This window comes from Lissotriton helveticus, chromosome 6 (assembly GCF_964261635.1).
Source record: "Lissotriton helveticus chromosome 6, aLisHel1.1, whole genome shotgun sequence".
NCBI classification, from domain to species: Eukaryota; Metazoa; Chordata; class Amphibia; order Caudata; family Salamandridae; genus Lissotriton; species Lissotriton helveticus.
Window position 1 is genome coordinate 1,283,655,561 of NC_136067.1, and position 20,674 is coordinate 1,283,676,234.

Below are 20,674 nucleotides of genomic sequence, written 5' to 3' on the forward strand. Positions count from 1 at the left end.
TGTAATGTGCTTGAACTTCAGGGAGAAAGCATAATGAACAAGTAGTGAAAGAGTGAAGAGACAGAGACAATTACAGTAAGATAGACGGACTGAGTGAACGGGAATGAAGAACTGTGAGAACAGAGGTACTGAGAAAAGGAGTGGAAGGAGTACAGTAAGTAAATCACCCACACAACACAACAGCTACCCTACCTCAAAGCACTCTAAAATATTATTTTACTGTTTCTCTTTGTTATCCCCTTGTTACGCTCCCCGGTGCGCCACCCATAGTAAAAGTAAAGAGGGGTGATAGAGGGAGAAATATTGAACTAGGATAACACATGGTGAGTGACAAAGAGAGAGGACAAAGAGAGTAAAAGGAACAGTACCTGAATGGGCTTGAGTACAACAGCAAAAAAAGATAAGTAATGCAGTGTGTGTGACTTACAGGGAGTTAGTGGGTGTAGGTCGGAGTGTGGGTGTGTAAGGTGTGTCTGTGGGTGTGGTTGTGTGGAGTGTTTTGGTGTGGGTAGAGATGAGGGTGTGTGAAATATGTGTGAGAAGTGTATGAGTGTGGGGTGTATATGTGTTCAATGTATGTGTGTGTATGGAGTGTGTGTGTGTTTTTGAGGAGTGTGTGTGGGAGGTTTTTTTTGTGTGTATGATGTGTAGGTGTGGTGTGTGTGTGTGGGGTGTATGTTACAGGTGTGTGTATGTGTTGGGAGAGGGATGAGGTATATATGTAGGAGTAAGGTAAATAATTAAGAAAAAGAGAATGAGTAAATAAGCAAAGGAAGGGAACAGAGGGTAAGTGAAGTAAAGAATAGGGATCAAAAGAAGTTGAATATGAGAGGGTAAATAATGGAAGGGGAGTAAACATGGAGAATAAAAATAAGTGAGAGAAGCAGAGTAAAAACACAGGAGTGAGGTAGATTGAGAAAATGTTAGTGACCTTAAAGCAAAGGGTGATAACAAACTACATTTTTTTAGTCATACTTACCATATAATAAATGTAACTTTAATTTTTTTTACTACAGTTGGTATCTGTGAAAGAGAGAAAAAATATATAAGTTATAATTAGTAAAATATGTATTTTAAATTAAAATATACCAATGAAGAGCTAAAAACATCATAACACTCTATTTAGAAATATAGTGAGTGAAGAACACAGAAAGGGAAATAAACTAAGTTAGAAGGACAAAAAAAGGGAAAAAGAAATAGAAGGAGAGCAAATTACAATGAGTAAGGCATATAGATTCACTAAGAAAAAGAGAGAGAAGTACAGAGAAATGAACTGAAAGTAAGAAAGATACTAAAACAATGTGAGTTAGCAAAACTAAATCAGGAAACACAAGTAAGTAAAAAGATAATGACTGAGACGAAAACAGTCTAATTAATGATGCATTTAGAAGAATGAGGAATAGAAGATAACTGAGAGTAAGTGAAGAACAGTCATAGAGTGAAAGGATGAAGGGAGACAGAATAATATACAACAATTGAAGGAAATGGACTAAGGAAGTTATAAGGTAGACACACTAAGAGAAAAACAGAGTGAGGTGGAGTACAATGAGTGAGAAAGGAAAAAAAGTAAGTGAGCAAAAAAAAGGAAAGAGAGGAGAACACGACTAAAACAGTGCTACTGAGAAAAAATTATTTGGTGATGAAAGTAAAGAGAAGGACAATGAAAAAAAGGAAATGATGGATAGTAACGAAACCAGAGTAAAAGAAATGGGATGAAGAACGACGAGAGAGGAGCAGTGAAGTTGTTGTAAAAGAAGTGATAGAAGGTAGATAAACACAAGTGAAAATAATACAAGTAGAGTGAGGCACTGAGTACAGAGAAGTAGTGAACGAAAAATAGAGAGAAGAGGTCAAAAGTAAGAAGCAAACAAAGATAAGCGAGGGAGAGTGGATGTCAGAGAATGGGAATACAATTTATTTTACACAATCCAAACTATAGAATAATTTCTACAACATGTTACATAGTTTATTTTTGCTGTTCTCAGAATATATTGAATTTCACTTAAAGCAGTGAGTTCAAATTACTCATGATATGACAGCGGGAAAAAAAAAACCACAATCTAAAAGATTGTGTTTTAAAAAAAAACTTACATACTGACAAACGACAAATGTACGCTAATCTTTGATTGACTTACTTTTCCTTGAGGCCAAATAGTATATCATGGAGGTCCTTTTCTCGTTACATAGTATTTTGCTGTTCACTTAGAAATCCATTTCATCGACTTTCTACAAGAAAAGCTCCAAGAACATCTGAAATATTTTCAAAAATTTAATATACTCCTTTTTTTCAGTCATGACTCTTTACTCATTCTTGCACCTTTCCATTTGGCCAAATAGTGTCAGATGTATGAGTATATATGAGTACTCCTCCCGTCTTCATAGGCCAATTACCTTTACCTAAATTTTGGCTGTAAAAACACTAGGTATGAATTTATAAAGCCAAAAGGCAAACGTTGTTTGAAAGTCAAATTATTGTCGTTACATTGGGTCCAACCTTTAGAAGTTTTTAAATAGCATGTGCAATGCCCTGATGTTGTAGAAGGACCGTCATGAAAAATAATAGCTACAGTTGCAAAGGTTCTTCCTGATATCGATAACTGAGAAGCCACGAAATTTTTAATAGAAGTTGTCAATTTAGTTCCATCAGGTCTACATCGTTGGAACATTAAACTAACATAGTGACCATAATTTTGTAGAAATAATGTGGACAGCATTGCAGACTTACATTGGGTACACACCTTATTGTGATCCGCTGCTTTAACTAGATTATTGAAAGACACTGATTTGCAGTCTGGTAAAGTTAAATATATAAGTCTATTCTAGTAGTACTTGATGAAGCACAGTTATCACAGTCATGTTGCCATTGATAAGAAAGGCCAAATAGATTTTTTATATCTACTACTTCATCTTGTAATACATCAAACAAATACATTAAAAATTCCTGACAATCCTGCTGAATATTCTGTGAAAATTGATTTTGACCTGAACATATATCTAGAAGATTTCTAATTTCTGAAACACTTTCTATTTTAGCTCTATCACTACTACATTTCTCTAACACATAATTCAATAAACAGCACAATGTTTGTTCCCGATTTTCAACAATCTCTCTTTGTAAATTTTGAAGAAAAAAACCAACATTAACTACTACATTAGCATAGCAGTTGACACCAGAACTGTTTTCAAACTGAAATCCAACAACATCTTCAACAGAATCCTTTTTGTTTCTCTTTACAATTACACTTTTATCTACTTTATGCCTTTTTGCTGATACCTCACTGCAATTACTCTCATTTCTTCTTTTTCGGCCTACCACACGTTTTTCAATCAGAGGATATTGAGGCAAATGTGGAGCATACTCTCTTCTTAACCTATTGTATTCTTTTACACAATCTAAATCTGCACAAATCTTTGTTTCATCACACTCAATCAAGTACAATCCTGCTAAAGTTCAGACTCGTGATAATGCCACATATGCCATACCCTCTTTAAACACAGAACTTCCAATGTTCACCAAAGCGCTATCTACACTTAAACCTTGAGACTTATGAATTGTCACCGCATATGCCAAACAAATAGGAAACTGTTTTCGGCGAACATATAAGTCTTTCACGAGCAAAAATCTAGCTGAACAACGACAAATTTGTTCTATTTCATCAATGTCATCAAATTTAATTTTTAAAATTTCAATTCCATCTCTATTTTTGTAATTCAGAAAACCAACAACATAACCCATTGCTCCATTTACTAGACCTCTTTCAACATTTAAATTCCTTCTTAAAATGACACGACAATTCAAACACACATTCAGAGTCTTTTCAAAACCAGCAGTTTTAGATATAGTCTTCTCTAATGAATCCAATTTTGATTTCAAATTTTCAGACAAAATAATTGTTGCTCCCATATGCTCTATTTTATCAATAGCTTCCAGTTTCACTATCTCTTCATTTTCTAACTGTAACATTTTGTTGTTGAACATGGAACATTCTTTCAGAGTTGGCAACAAACATATGCCAGATTTCTTCTCGTTAATTTTCTTAAATATGTTCTCTGGAAGAATGTTTTCATTTGGGTACAAATTTGAAATTAATCGTGCATGTAAAGCTTCTTTCCCTTGCTGACTCACTTTTCCGATCCTTACATCTTGTAGAATATTTTTAAAATCTTCATCATTTGCCTGCCGCATATTTTGAAGCAGTTCTGCATATTTAAAGTTTAACCATATATTAACGTTTCCGATGCTCCCTAAGCACTTCCTGGTATCTTCATGTGTGAGCATTTTGAACACAGGTTGTCCTTTCACTGGAGTCAACTGCAGAAGATCTCCAAAAACAATAATATGTTTTCCACCAAATAAGACATCATAGTCTGTTCTAAGAATTTCTTGCATTCTCAAATGCACAAAAGCAAGCATGATATTTGACACCATGCTTACTTCATCAATGATAAGAAGTTTCATTTTCTTCAGGACTCTCGAAACTTCGGAACACGCATCTCCTGATAGCTTGTGATACTCCAATTTGTTATCATGCTCCACTGGCAGCATCAGTAAACGATGTAAAGTAATCCCTTTAATGTTATGTGCTGCCAGCCCAGTTGGAGCAGTAACAACACAAGACAGCGGTGATTCAGTCCTTTTCTGCAGATAAGTTGCAATGGCTTTAATCAGAAAACTTTTTCCAGTTCCCGCTTCTCCACTCACGTACAGTTCGACAGGCTTAAATGATGTACATGAGCATTCTTTTTTCTCATGACTGAATCCATGTTCAATCTGTTCTGTGACTTCGTCATATATCTGTTTCTGCTCAAGGTTTAGTTGTTTCACCAAATCTTCTAAGTTAACTTCATCATCTTGACCTTGTTCCATAACTCTTTCCACCTCATCCATGGCAGTAGCAGCTTCATTTTGGATAATTGGTCCTCCTAGTGGATCCTGACTCAATGAAGCAGAACTCTGACTGTCTTGAGAACTGTCTCTCGCAATCTCTGCAGCAATTGTGGCTTCTTGCTCTATTTCTTCATTCAACATTTGCAGATAATTTGGAAAAACAGGACATTCTATGGTATCCTTCGTTGCATTAAAGGAGTCTTCATAACAGAGAAAATCTCCAAGAAGTTCCTCTTCTTCACGCCATGGTTTAAACAGTTGCAAAAGAGCCAAATAATAAAATTTTCTTTTATCTGGATTATCACAACTCAATTTGCGATGATTAATCAAATGACCTTTTTTCTGTTTCACTAGACATCCTTCACATCCAATGACTCCATATATTCCATTATTGATATCTTCTCTGATGTTCCTCTTATAAATATATCTCTGCAGAACTTCATAGAGACAAGCGTTCTCAAGGTGATGACTTCTATTTGGATAGTATGTATCCAACATGTTTGTCTTCAAAATATCTGTACTTTCTGGTTCTTTCTCCGCCAAATACTCTATCTCTTGTACAGATTTCAAAACTCGATTTCGTGTTGCAGCAAGACCTAGACTCACCCAAATGATGGTTCTAGATTTGGCATAGAGACTTGCTGACGACAATCGATCAGAACATTCATACGCTCCAATTTCTCGATGCGACAACATCTTCAGACTGTAACTGTATAATTTCTTGCTTAGACTCTTTTCATGTGAAATGTCCTTCCACATTTCCTTTAGTTCTGTCTTTTCTTTTTTTGTGATGTAATACGTCACATATCGAGCCACAGCAATAGAGTTGTCAGCAACGAATTGAATATCCATGTTAGCATTCCACATGGACAAAATCACTGGGTTGTAGTCGTTGATGTACTTAGACTCTTCGTCTCTTTTTAAATTGCCTGTATTTTTGGGTGATTTCCTCGTCACAGTATGTCGCAGAGAAGACATCAAATTATTTACTCTTCCTTTAGAAATCACTGGTCGTGGAAAGCTGAAACGACATTTTGTGTAGAACTTGTCCTTGTTTCTGAATTTTCGACGACAGTACTTTCCACAACGATGGGATTGAAAGCGTAAAACTTGTTGCCTTAAACTGTTTTCTTCTGTAGTTTTCGGAACAGCACATGTTGAATACTCTTCAATGAAACTCATCACTGTGTCATCCGAATCTGTTCCAAATTTGGGTGCATCTTTAATCCACAACAACATATGTATGTGGGGAGCACCTCTCGCTTGATACTCCTTTCTCCAAAAGAAATCCAAAACCTCTCCAAGGGGAGGATTTTTTTTGTTGGTAATAAAAGACATCATAGCTTCAAATCTATGATTAAAATATCTGCATACATTCACTGGATCCAAAGAGCACAGTTCTCCAGGTGTTTTGAATTCTATATTTTGTATATTAGCATTGGCCTCTCGTAGAAATTGAAGTAAGTCCTCCCATGCATACTCGGCACAGCTAAGAGTGAGGAACCATGTAGGAGTTCCTAAGTTTCTTAGCATACATTTCAATTCCCCATGGCGACGGTACCAATACTCATTTGTACCACACTGACATGCCATGAGATTGATTAAATGAGATTCTAAAATATTATCTTGAAGATTCACTTTCTGCATAAAGTCCCTCGCCGAAACATTTTGTAGATGTGCTCCACTTTTCAGAATATGGTTTACTGCATAAGAAAGCCCAGACAAGTCACTTTCATACAGTAGATGAAACAAATAGGGAATGCATTGATGAAACCTTGCATCTTCAGCATATAATCTTACAGTTCGATATTCAGATGCAGGAATTTGAAGTGGTCGATCGTCATATCGTCCACCTCGACCTGTTGGAAATAGCTGTGGAAAACAACGAGCTTCCAAACTTTCTTCCCATACACTAATGGGACTTCCTTTTGCTGTTTTCATTTGAAACAAGTCAATTGCATTCCCCATTACTTCTTTGGAATGTAAAGGATGAACAGTATAATGTTCATATATTTCTTCACTTCTAGACACATCAACTTTTTCAATTTGGCCAGCTGAACAATCACTGTCTTCATCTGCAGCTGTTTCCTCTGCTGCAACACATACATCTTTGTAGTACTCATTGTTTTTGACTAAATACAACGTTGCCTTTTTGACTTTCCTAACATCCACTAAATCTTGCCAGATTTTTTTACTCTTTGTTGGAACCCAATTAACTAGAATAACTAAAGGTTCCTCTTCTACTTTTTCTATACCAATTGTATCAATATTTTTTTCAAATCTAGGGGCAAATAAACAACTCTTCCCTTTAATCCTCTCTGCAAATCTGTAGGAGGCAATTTCCCTATCTTAGGCTCCATGCGAACAATTGCCTGAAAAGGATGGACACATTGAATCAAAATAGACTCATATGTATTTAAATCTATCAATTCACGGGGAATGTCTATCAACTCCAGATTATTATGAACAGCTCTAGCAGGCATTCTGTTTTGATTTAATTTGTCATAACAATATTTACAAATACGCTGATCAGAACTCAAATCAAAAGAATTCTCCACCCACAAATAAGTTGCTAAATCTTTCCACTCATAATTATCCATCTTTTCACTTTTTGCATATAAATCAACTAACCTAGTCTGAATCTTATAATGAGTCCGTCGACAACACACACAAGTAAAATTCGGCCTTTCACTTGATTCCACCTTAAACCTGGTAATTTCCTTCTCAAACTTTTCTGTATTTAAAATCTGTACATTGTCTTCCACATTACCTTGAATTGCTGTCTCACTTTCTACACTGTCCTCTTGCTGACGAAAATAACAAATCTCAATTTCTTCACAAATCTTCTTCACATCTAATTCTGTTCCATGCAAAAGAGCACTGTTTAATTGTTTAAGCTTAAGTGCTGGACTTTTTGCATAATACAACATTCTCACTAATTTCCTCATTTTGGTATGATGCACTGCTAACATCCTAAAATGATGAAAAACACTCTGACAGACTTTTCTAGAAAGACAAGCCAGTGCATGGCCTTGCAAACCTGTGATTCCTCTCACTCTGCAAGGATCTAAGTCTTGCAACAACTTCATTTTCTGTTTTAGACTTTTCTTACTATATGTACGTAAGAAATTACAAAACAAATCAATTGATTCCTGTCGCACACTACAAATACTACTACACTTCCAAGTGTACACTGGACCCTTAGTACGTCTCCCTAAAACTCCATCAGATAACACCTCTTCTGGTTCTCTAGGCACAAGTTTCTCTTTTTCAATCGGACAACCGTCTTTCACTTCATACGCTCGACCACTGGTGTTAACTGCATGCACTAAATCATTCTCCTGGAAGTAACTCTCCTCATTAAAAAATGGCTCACAACTTGAACTGTGCATCCATTCTCCAGAAAAAACTTTACAAAAATTAGTCCGATTAATTACTCTTTTCCATCTACTGTTTGATTTGAAAACATCAATTGTCTTGTTAAGTGTCCTAATTCTATTGATTATTAAAATAAAGAATGTTTTCTTAACTTCAAAAGCCTGATCAACAATCTTCTCTACACTTTTCTTTTTCTTATAAAAAGCAGCTCTCTGTTTACCTTTCCTAATGTTTTTTAACAAACTTAAAACCACCCTATTGCGAAACATTCGTCTACGAATGTCTCTAAACTGATTCTGCCTTCTATTCCTATACATATAATTCTCTCCTGCTCCAGTTTTAGGATTCTTTGAATTTCTCTCCTTCCTTTTCAATTTTACTCTCTCATTTTCTTTTTGTACATGGTGTCCATTATTTTTTCTGGATGTACATATGTCGCATAAAAAAGACTTAGTTGTCTTACCAGGAGCTTTGTTCCTGTTTTTGGAAGTATCTGTTGTGGAAGAATGCTGTAATTCCGTTGCTATTTTTGATTTTTCCCGGTTGCGTTCTTTCTTTGTCCTTTCCTTTGTGAGCATCTTTGCTTTTTCTTCAAATAACGATTTCAATCTGTGTTAAAGAAAAACAGTACCACATTATAGACCACTATTACCAAACAACAAAGCAATGACAAAAAGAAAACGATCAATACAGGGTTTCAGATCAGGTGAGGATTCTCCAGTGGTGCACAAAAGGTGAGGAGTGTATTGAAAAATATAGTGGAAGACAGCTCTGTCCACAACTACAAAGAAGATCAGACCTATGTCTAACTCCACTGCACTCTTATACACAGGCTTCACCACCTATGCTTCCCAAGAAAATATTGAGTTATATAGTTATATAAAATTTTATTTTATAAAATTGTGAAGCTCCATGAGAAAGCGTTTGCCTCAGTCTTATTCCTGTTGTGAGGCAGGTGCAAGATTTTGCCTCAGTCTTATCCCTGCTGTGAGGCAGATGATTGTAAATAGGATCTGTGCTGTGTTTCCTAAATGTGATGTCAAAAACGATTTTGGAGAAAATGATTGGTTTTTACATTTTTGATTATAATGTGGCGCAGAGGTTTAAAAAGTGACGCATCTACCTACATGCATCAATTTTTAAATATGCAGCAAAAAGGTACTTGTTTGGGTTTTCCTGGGGAGCGTAGTTGGTGAAGCTTGTGTCTAAGAGTGCAGTGGACTAGGCTTCATGAAGCATATACCTGTCTGCATTCTTAGACGGAGGTGTCAATTTGACTCTTTACAGTGATGTTAGCTGTGTTTTAAATCAGTGTAGGAATCATATTGAGTTTGTTTGCATAGAGGAATTGTATTTTGTAAAATTGTGAAGCTCCATGTGAAAGCGTTTGCCTCAGTCTTATTCCTGTTGTGAGGCAGGTGCAAGATTTTGCCTCAGTCTTATCCCTGATGTGAGGCAGATGATTGTAAATATGATCTGTGCTGTGTTTCCTAAATTTGATATCAAAAACGATTTTGGGGAAAATAAATGTATTTTACATTTTTGAGTATAATGTGGCAAAAAGGTTTAAAAAATGACGCATACATGCGTCACTTTTTAAATATGGGGAAAAAAGGTACATGTTTGGGTTTGCCTGGTGAGCCTAGGTGGTGAGGATTGTATCTAAGTGTGCAGTGGACTAGGCTTCATGAAGCATATCCCTGTCTGCATTCTTAGAGACAGGTGTCAATTTGACTCTTTACAATGATGTTACCTGTGTTTTAAATCAGTGTAGGAAGCATATTGAGTTTGTTTACATAGAGGAATTGTATTTTGTAAAATTGTGAAGCTCCATGAGAAAGTGTTTGCCTCACTCTTATTCCTGTTGTGAGACAAGTGCAAGATTGTGCCTCAAAACACCTGTGTCTAAGAATGCAGCAGAGATAGGCTTCATAAAGCCTAATCCACTGCACTCTTAGACACAAGCCTCAACACCTATGCTCCCCAGGAAAGCCCAAACAAGTACCTTTTTTTGCCCCACATTTAAAAAATGACACATGTAGGTAGATGCATCACTTTTTAAACCTCTGTGCCACATTATATTAAAAAATGTAAAAACCATTTCTTTTCCCCAAAATCGTTTTTGACATTACATTTAGGAAACACAGCACAGATCCTATTTACAATCATCTGCCTCACAGCAGGGATAAGACTGAGGCAAAATCTTGCACCTGCCTCACAACAGGAATAAGAGGGGGCAAACAATTTCTCATGGAGCTTCACAATTTTACAAAATACAATTCCTCTATGCAAACAAACTCAATAAGCTTCCTACACTGTTTTAAAACACAGCTAACACCATTGTAAAGAGTCAAATTGACACCTGTGTCTAGGAATGCAGACAGGGATATGCTTCATGAAGCCTAGTCCACTGCACACTTAGATACAATCCTCACCACCTAGGCTCCCCAGGAAAGCCCAAACATGTACCTTTTTTCCCCATATTTAAAAAGTGACGCATGCATGCGTCATTTTTTAAACCTTTGCGCCACATTATACTCAAAAATGTAAAATCCATTTATTTTCCCCAAAATCGTTTTTGACATCACATTTAGGAAACACAGCACAGATCCTATTTACAACCATCTGCCTCACAGCAGGGATAAGACTGAGGCAAAATCTTGCACATGAAGCTTCACAATTTTACAAAATACAATTCCTCTATGCAAACAAACTCAATATGCCTTCTACACTGAGTTAACACAGCTAACATCATTCTAAAGAGTCAAATGTATTTCTATTAAACATGCACACATTCTTTATTCCTTTTAAAAAATGTAAAAACAATTTTTATGCTTCATGAAGCCTAGTCCACTGCATTTTTAGACACAAGCCTCACTACCTACGCTCCCCAGGAAAGCCCAAACATGTACCTTTTTGCACCATATTTAAAAAGTGAGACATGTAATTAGATGCGTCACGTCTTAAACCTCTGCGCCACAATATACTCAAATATGTAAAAAACATTCATTTCCCCAAAATCGTTTTTGACATCACATTTAGGAAACACAGCACAGATCCTATGTACAACCATCTGCCTCACAGCAGGGATAAGACTAAGGCAAAAGCTTTCACATGAAGCTTCACAATTTTACAAAATACAATTCCTCTATGCAAACAAACTCAATATGCTTCCTACACTGAGTTAACACATGTAACATCATTGGAACGAGTCAAATTCACACCTGTGTCTAACAGTGCAGTCAGGGATAGGCTTCATGAAGCCTAGTTCACTGCACTCTTAGACACAAGCCTCACCACCTACGCTCCCCAAGAAAGCCCAAACATGTACCTTTTTGCACCATATTTAAAAAGAGACACATGTAATTAGATGCGTCACTTTTTAAACCTCTGTGCCACAATATACTCAAATTTGTAAAAAACATTCATTTCCCCAAAATCGTTTTTAACATCACATTTAGGAAACACAGCACAGATCCTATGTACAACCATCTGCCTCACAGCAATGATAAGACTAAGGCAAAAGCTTTCACATGAAGCTTCACAATTTTACAAATTACAATTCCTCTATGCAAACAAACTCAGTGTAGGAAACATATTGAGTTAACACAGGTAACATGATTGTAAAGAGTCAAATGTATTTCTATTAAACATGCACACATTTTTTATTCCTTTTAAAAAATGTAAAAACTATTATCCCCCCAAAATCGTTTTTTACATCACATTTACAAAACACAGCACAAGTCCTACGTAGAAGCATTCCATGTCACGACTAGAAATTCACAATTTTACAAAATACAATTACTCTAAGCAGTAAAAACTTTTTACCAAGCATTATCAAAAAGCATGACACAAAGCAACATGTAAAGACCACAATTTTCTTCCAAATCGTCTCCATAGAGTATACAAGTCTCTATGTATATTAAATGAATCATAACTCTCCTTTACAAATGCTTTAGGACATTCACAACAGTGTCAGATACACACACCAATATTTCTTTAGCAGAGCAAAAGGTATGTTCTCCAACCACTGCAAACCATAAAGGCACAGAAAACCTCTAATTCTACACAGATATCCCTTTTTGTTAACCAATTAAAACTCTTCCCTCTCTATTTTCAAACCAACACCCTCCCCCCCATCAGCTCTTTCTACCTGTTACCATAGCAACTCCCTCCTCACTGAGCTGCCAGGGTTAAAAGTTTATTCTACAATGTTGCAAATCACCTCTGCAAGGATGTTTGACCTGCAAATACACCAGCTTATCTGGTGTAAGGTTTCTTTAAATAACTTTTTTTTAACCATTCAAATTACTTCTTACACAGAACACAACCATGCAACCTAACTTTCAGTTTTCACCTATCTCATTCTACCAATCATTGCTTGTGATTCAAGAGCACTGAAACTCCACAGTTTTTTTTTGCAAACTCCTATTATTCCAACTGCCATTTCTTTTCCACACTTCATCTAACTGCACCAGAATCTCATCTGACCATGTATTCTGTCTGGATTATTGGACATAGTTATATCCACTGGGCTCAAAGGTATGCTAGTAACAGAAATTTACACAACCTTGATTTATCAAACGTGAACATAAAATGGATTGGCCACAGAGGATTAAAATGTCACCAATTGATTCCATTGGTGAAAACCTTTTTGCATTTGCCACACCCTGACCTGTTAATTCTGCACTGTGGAGGAAATGACTTGGGCACTTTGACTGGTGTAGGTCTGGAAATGCTTTTAAAGGACACCTTTGATCAATTGATGGCACTTTTTCCACAAACTGCCTTCATATATTCCAATATATGCCAAAGGCAGAAATGGAAGTGGTCCAACCAATTTTGTCCACAATTTGAAAAAGCATGGAAACATGTGAATAAATCTGTTTCTGCTTACATGAGAGAATATGGAATGGGCTCAATATACAACAACAACTTGCGTTACAACATGCAAGATATTTACAGAGAAGATGGTGTGCACTTCTCAGATGAAGGGAATAGAATATTCCTCCTGAATTTAGGACTGTGCATTGGTACCTACTTGTAGGTACCTAAATCAGCCACAGAACCTAAAAGCCCTTTTCAGGGCTACCCTATCTCTGATCACTCTAAATGATTATCTTTTTCTAACTTTTTTCACTATTTTTCACCAAGTACGCTCCCCGGTACAATTCCCGGTGCGCGTACCGGGCGCTCCCCCCGCGAAAATTTAAAAATATAATTTTTTTTTGTCCTATATGGGCCTCCTAAGACCCCCTCAGAAAACCTAGAGGGTCAGGGAGTGCCAACCGTGCCCCCTTATACCCATTCCCAACGTTGTTTGTCCGTCATTTTCTGACTCAAATCTACCGAAACACAAAATGGAGGACTCCCGTAGCGCTGCCGGTACGCGTACCGGGGCGCGCACCGGGAAGCGCTCCAAAAAAATAATAAAAGATAATTTACATAAAAACCACTGGAGACACTTTCACCAAATATAGAATAGGCAATACTACATACCAGTCCCTACCATTTTCCCAAATTTGGTGGAATTCCATTCAGCCATTTGGCCTGTAGCCCTGTCTAAATATCCTGAGGTAAATTACATAACAAAAACACATCTGAAGTGTTAGAATTGACAACCAATTAAAATGTTACTTTCATTTTCTATTTTTTTTTCCTGACATTTGATTGGTTATGTACATGAATATAAATGAAAAATGAGAGGGAAACACGGCCATTTTGACTACAACTACCTGAGGTACATCTTGAAAGGATTTTCGCATTTTTTCTTCTCCACCTCTCTCTAAGGTAAGTTGATAATTTGTAAGGGGCACTTTAAGTTAATTTGTAATAACGTTTTCTGATAATTATTTACTGTCCCTCTGCTATAGTTATAGATAGAGATAGGCTCCTCTGTTATATTTATAAATTGACTTAGGCTTCTCTGCTATAATTATGAATTTACTTACGCTTCTTCACAGGCACTTTTTAATATTTCTACTTCCTGCCTGTTACCATACATTGCCCAAAGTTAACTTCACTATTAAAAAATCAAAACTACCTGTCTGAACTTAAACCCAACAGTGCCATATTTCTACTGATTTTTTTTAATGTAAATTTCAGCACAAAAATGGAAGGAGAACAGAACATTTCCTTTGAAATTGTCCTAGAGATGAACAATGAGGAAATCATTGAACCCATTGACTTGGAATTCATGGATGAATCACGGGACCATGAACTTCTACAATGTGTAGAATCTGTGGATTTGTTAATTCAATATGAGGATGTTTCTGACAGTCAAATGTTGGAAGTTATGTTCACTCAACAAGAGAACATTTCGGACAGTCAAATGTTAGACGTTCTATTAAATTTTGAAAAAGAATCAAAAAATAAATTTATATTTAATAATAAAAAAGAGTTCGAGACATTATTCATTATTATATGTAATTCATAAACTATTACCAAATTGATTATAATATAAAGTCAGACTTATAGTATACTGTGCAACGTATTTGTGTTACATAGCAATTTTGCTCATAGTTACTTCCTTTCTCCCACTATATTATCTCCAATGTGTATTTGACATCTCTTTTTCATCTCCTGCCTCCATGTTGTTTCTGCTTCCCTGACAGACTATGGTATAGATTCCATATACATACCACACTAACTTCTATAACAACATGCAAATTATCTACAGAGGAAATGGTGTACATTGAATTTAAGACTCTACAATTGGTACCTACATGTTGGTACTTAAATCACCCACACAACACAACAACTCTATTCAGAGATACCGTACCTCTAAGCACTTTAAATTATTATTTTAGTGTTTCACTGAGTTTTCCCCATGTGTGGGGGTGGGGGAGGTGTGTGTGGGGGAGGTGCGGGGGGTGTCTGTGAGGTGTGTATGTGTGTGTCTGTGTGTCTAGGGGGATGAGGTGTATAGGTGTGTGGGGTATATGGATGTGGGTGGGGATATTGGTATGTAAGGTGTGTGTGTGGGTGTGGGTGTGTGGGGTGTTTGAGTGTAGGTAGGAGTGTGTGTGTGTGAGGTGTGTGTGGGGTGTGTGTGGGTGTAGGAGGTATGTGTTTAGGATGTGTATGTATGTACGAGATGTGTGGATGTGTCTGTGAGTTGTCTCTGTGTGTGTTGGGGGGAGATGTGTGTGTGGGATGTGTGTGGTATGTCTGTGAGATATTTGTGTGTATGTGCATGTGTGTGTGTGTGTGGTGGAAGGGGGGTGAGGTGTGTGTTTGAGTGTGGGTGTGTGGGATGTGGGTGTAGCTGTGGATGTGTAAGGTGTCGATGTGGGGGTGTGGGGTGTTTGACTGTGGGTGGAAGTGTGCATGTGTGAAGTGTGTGTGGGGAGTGTGTGGGTGTGTGAGTGTGGGGTTGTGTGCATGTGGGTGTGTGTGGGACACACTTGTAGGTACCTAAAACAGCCACAGAACCCAAAAGCTCTTTTCAGAGCTACCCTACATGTAATCACTCAAAATGATTATTTTACACTATTATTTTCACTATTTTTCACCTAAGTACGCTCCCTCGTACGCTCCCTGGTGTGCGTACTGGGCGCTCCCCCCGCGAAAATCGGAAAAAAAAATGTTGTATCACGGGACCCTTTTATGGCCCCCACATCAAACCTAGGGGGTCAGGGGGGGTGTACCCTGCCCCCTTTTGCTCATTTCCCCCTTTGATTTTTGCCACCTCTTGTATCTCAATCCTACCGAGACACAAGATGGCGGCCGCTGCTGACTGTTTCGAATGTTTACAGACACCCGACAACCAATCAGCTTGCCGTGCGCAAGTTGCGTGGCACGCCCGGAGCGCTCCCCGGTACGCGTACCGGGGCGCGCTTACAGATATATAATTTTTTTTAAACCTAAATTACTCAAAATCCACTGGAGCACATATCTTGAGACATAGCAAAGGCACATCGGGCTACCAGTCCCTACAATTTTGCCAAGTTTGGTGAAAATCCATTCAGCCGTTCGAGCTAAAACTGCGACAGACCGCCCTATGGAAATTAACATGGGGAAAACACGTTTTGGGACCCCCCTTTTATCTCAGCCCCCGCTTGACGAATCCCCCACAAACTTTCAGGGAAGGAGCGGTGAGCCACGAGGCAAAGTTGCTGAAAAATTCAGCCTGATTGCACAACCGGCGCCAAAGTTATTCTAAATAGAATGTTGCGATTTCCCTATGGAAATCGATCCTAACTATATATACCTACTGGCGACCGCCAGTAGGTAATATATATATATATATATATATATATATATATATATATATATATATATTATATATATATATATATATATATATGTATATATATATATTACCTACTGGCGGTCGCCAGTAGGTATATATAGTTAGGATTTTTTCCCTATGGGATTTTTGAAAATTCTATGTCTAATAACTTTGGCGTTTGTAGACAGAATTGGCTGAAAGTTTCAGGAAAATGGAACATTTTGTTTCTGAGCAGCCCCTGAAAATTTGGGGGGGTTTCGTCAAGGGGGTGTCGAGAAAAAAGGGGGTCCCAAAACGTGTTTTTAACATTGAGTTTTCCATAGGGCGGTTGGCCTCACTTTTAGCCCGAACGGCTGAATGGATTTGCACGAAACTTGGCAAAATTGTAGGGACTGGTAGCCCGATGTGCCTTTTGTAGGTCTCAATATATGTGCTACAGTGGATTTTGAGAAATTAACGTTCAAAAAAAGATATATATCTAGAGCCGCGCCTGGAGCGCTCCTCGGTACGCGTACCGGGGAGCGCTCCAGGCGCGCAACGCGACTTGCGCACGGCAAGCTGATTGGTTCTCGGGTGTCTGTAAACATTCGAAACAGTCCGCAGCGGCCGCCATCTTGTGTCTCGGTAGGATTGAGACACAAGAGGTGGCAAAAATCAAAGGGGGAAATGAGCAAGAGGGGGCAGGGTACACACCCCCTGACCCCCTAGGTTTCATGTGGGGGCCATAAAAGGCTCCCGCGGGTGAAAAAAAAATTTTTAAAAAAATCGATTTTCGCGGGGGTGAGCGCCCGGTACGCGCATCGGGGAGCGTACGGGGGAGCGTACCATGGAGATTAAAAATGACAGACTTTTAAAAAAATAAAGCTTCTTTTTAAAAATTGGAGGTAGTTCTGAAAAGAACTTTTTTTTTGATTTTGTTGTTTTATATATTTTTTTTTGTTTTTGTTGTTTTATATTTTTTTAGACTTTTTAAAAACAATTTTATATTTTTTTTGGATTTTTTTCAAGGGAAAAACAAAAACAAGGATTCCAAAACTGCTCAACAGGAGCAAAAAAATTTGAACATTTAGGGACTGGAAGAGCAGCGGTGTTGCTGTTTCTTTAGGGCAATCAGTTCAACACTCTGCTCCCCATAGCAGAGCAGTTCGTCACACTCTGTGCACGAAAATTTGATGCCCGCAAACACCGGCTGAATGTTAGGGACCATTCTTCCACGGGGTGGTCCCGAAGGTGTTGCTCCACCAGTGTGTCGTGTTTTGGCAGCTCCTGAGTTAGCGTTTAGCACAGCTACACGGTCTTTTCTGTTAACTTGACCAAAACGAACGGGGGCCATTTTGAATCCCTCTGACTTCCGTTTCCTATGAACGCTGCCTCGTGGTCAGTGTGCCCTTTCGTCCTTTCTCGATACCCATGGTCACTAGTCTGCTCGGCAACAGGCTATTTTTAGTACTGGTCAAGCGCACATGCGCACTACGCACCAATTGGTCACTCTTTAGGAATGTTCACACTAACTGACCAGTGCTGTTGAAACTCCTCCCACATGTTGGCTGTGTTCCAAAAATGACCTTATATGTACCTAAAATGTGTAACTTATACCCGCCTATCTTTTTATTGCTATTAAACTGTATAAAAGAGGTCGCGCATCGATGTTCGGTGTGCTACTTCTTACATTGCCGAAGGGTGCTGTGGGAATGTATCACCACCCCATGGGGTCTTAATAAACTTGTCTTTTACCTTTTCCAGTGTCCGTGCCAACTTCTATACTAAGGTGTTCGAGAGTTTAGCAGAGTATGTAGGCCTGATTTGAACCCTATACCACAATTGGCGACCACGAAGGGACTCATCGGCGACTCGGATGCCCGAAGGAGAGGTCGTGACGAAGGTCAGGAAAACTCGCCATGGACGCGTACGCTGCCACTGAGTGACCCGAGTCTCGGCACCCACGGTGTGTTTTCCCGTCCTTCCGATCTGACCTTCCAGGTGGCGCCGGTCTTCGACTGAGATTCTGATCTTGGATTGTCGTGATGTGCCGTTTTGGCTGATTTGACCACAGAACTTGGCAGTTGGACTTTGGACGTTTGAAAAGAAAATTGGTAAGCTTTTGATTGGTGAGGTAGTCTACTGACGCTTACTGTGGCTTTTTGAAACTTTGAATTTGAATTTGAATTTGTTAGCTAACGTTTTGAATCTTTGATTTTGAATTTGAATATGTGAAGTGCACCTCACATAGGCAGGCATGTAGGGATATTTCTCTGATTTATTTGATTTGAACAGTGCACCGTGTTAGGTGGCATTTTTGTAGTATCGCGTTTTCGTGGTACTTTTTGAAACATGCCTGTTTTTAGCACACTCCGTAGGATGTGCTGTTCTGAAAATGGTACCAATTATCGATTAAGTGCAAAACAGCCGGCTCCCCCAGAGGGGACTCCAAATCGTGAAATGTATGTCAAATTCGGTATTCCACCAATAATGTATAGTACATTATGGCATAAGTATACTAAAACTGATCGTGAATTACAGTGGCCACTATATGGGTCGTTTGACCTTCGAAAGGTACAGTATGTAGAACAGTGTTTGTTTCAGCGAAGGTCTAGGCAAGATATGTTTGATTGTGTGCGTATGTGGGAGAAAGAGGTGCGTGAACGAGCGAAGCGTGAGGTAGCCTTGGCGGAGAAAGTGCAGCAGAAGGCTGCACATGACAAAGCTTTACAGCTGCAGGAGAAGGAATTACAGGAAAAGAAAGAGAGGGAGAGACGAGAACGAAATTTACAGGTTAATGGTCAATTCCCTATCAGGCGTCCTCTTTATCCGGTCCTTACTAATGAAATAGATGATTTTTCCTTACTAGATCGTTGTCCGCCTCCGTACGTCGTACCTACGGCTCCGAACGAGGACTCGGACGAGGATAGTGATCGAACACAGCGTACCAGGTTACATGCGGAACGAGCTGCGGAATTACGCTCAGTTGCACGAAAGCTAAATATTAATACTGTTACTGTTTCTGATGTTACTAAACAAATGGAACAGTGGCCTGATAAGGAACAACTGTATTTTTTAGATCATTTTGGAGATGAAGTTGTTGAGCGGTATAGAAAATATTCTCTCGAGTTAGAACCAAAGGAGATATCCAAGAGTCGTGAGAATTTTCGTAAAGGTCTTTTTGTTCTTTCAGATGCGGACGACTTCTTCAATCGTTTGATTGAACTACGTAATGAGGCGACACGACTACGGGAGGTGGCAAAGTCGAAGAATTCGTCTGCGTCCGGAGCGACGGGGATATCCAAAGAATGCCCTATCTTTGAAACAGATAAGATCGCTGCGATTAATGTTAGACCTATGCGAGAAGCTGCGCCTTTATATGTCCCTCATAAAGGGGATGGCACAGATGATGATAAAAGATCCAAAGACGCGAAAGGGTATTTTATATATAATTGGGTTTATACGCCTTGGAATAGAGCAGATGTCATGGCGCTTAAGAATGCTTTACCTGATCCCCGTAAAAACCCTGCGGCTTTTTATGAAAATGTTGAAAGTTCAATTTCTTCGTGTATCATGACGTTAGTTGATATTGATCTATTTTTCGGGTTGATATTGCCCCCTGATATGTGGAGAGCGATTCGTAGGTTTGATGACCTCACGACTCTCTGGGCCACTTGGAAAGATCTTGTTCAGGCTGATTTAGATAGAGAACCAGCATGTAAGCCGTGTCAATTAATATTAGACCTTCCAGGGGCCATACTGACAAAACTAAAAACTCTTGCCCCCGCTAAAAAGATTGATTGGACTATATTAGCCTCTTGTAAGCAGAAAGCGGATGAATCAGTTTCCGATTTTTTCTCTCGCTTCGAGGAAGCGTTCCATGATTACAGTGGTCAATTATTGACAGAAGATACTGGCAGGCATCTATTCGTTGATAAGTATGTAGCTAATCTCCTACCGTAGATTGCGAAACGATTAAAAGCGAGTGAAAGTTCATGGACCACAGCAACCCCTGCTTCTTTATTGACTATGGCTCAATATTATGAAAGACAGGAATTGGAGGCGAAAGAAAGTAGTGAAAAGAAGGCGAAGGAATTGAAAACGAAGGTAATGTTAGCTCAGGATCAGGTTACGAGAGGGAACAATAGAGGGGGGCGAGGATCGTACAGTAATGCTCCTCCCCCTCGTTCTGACAT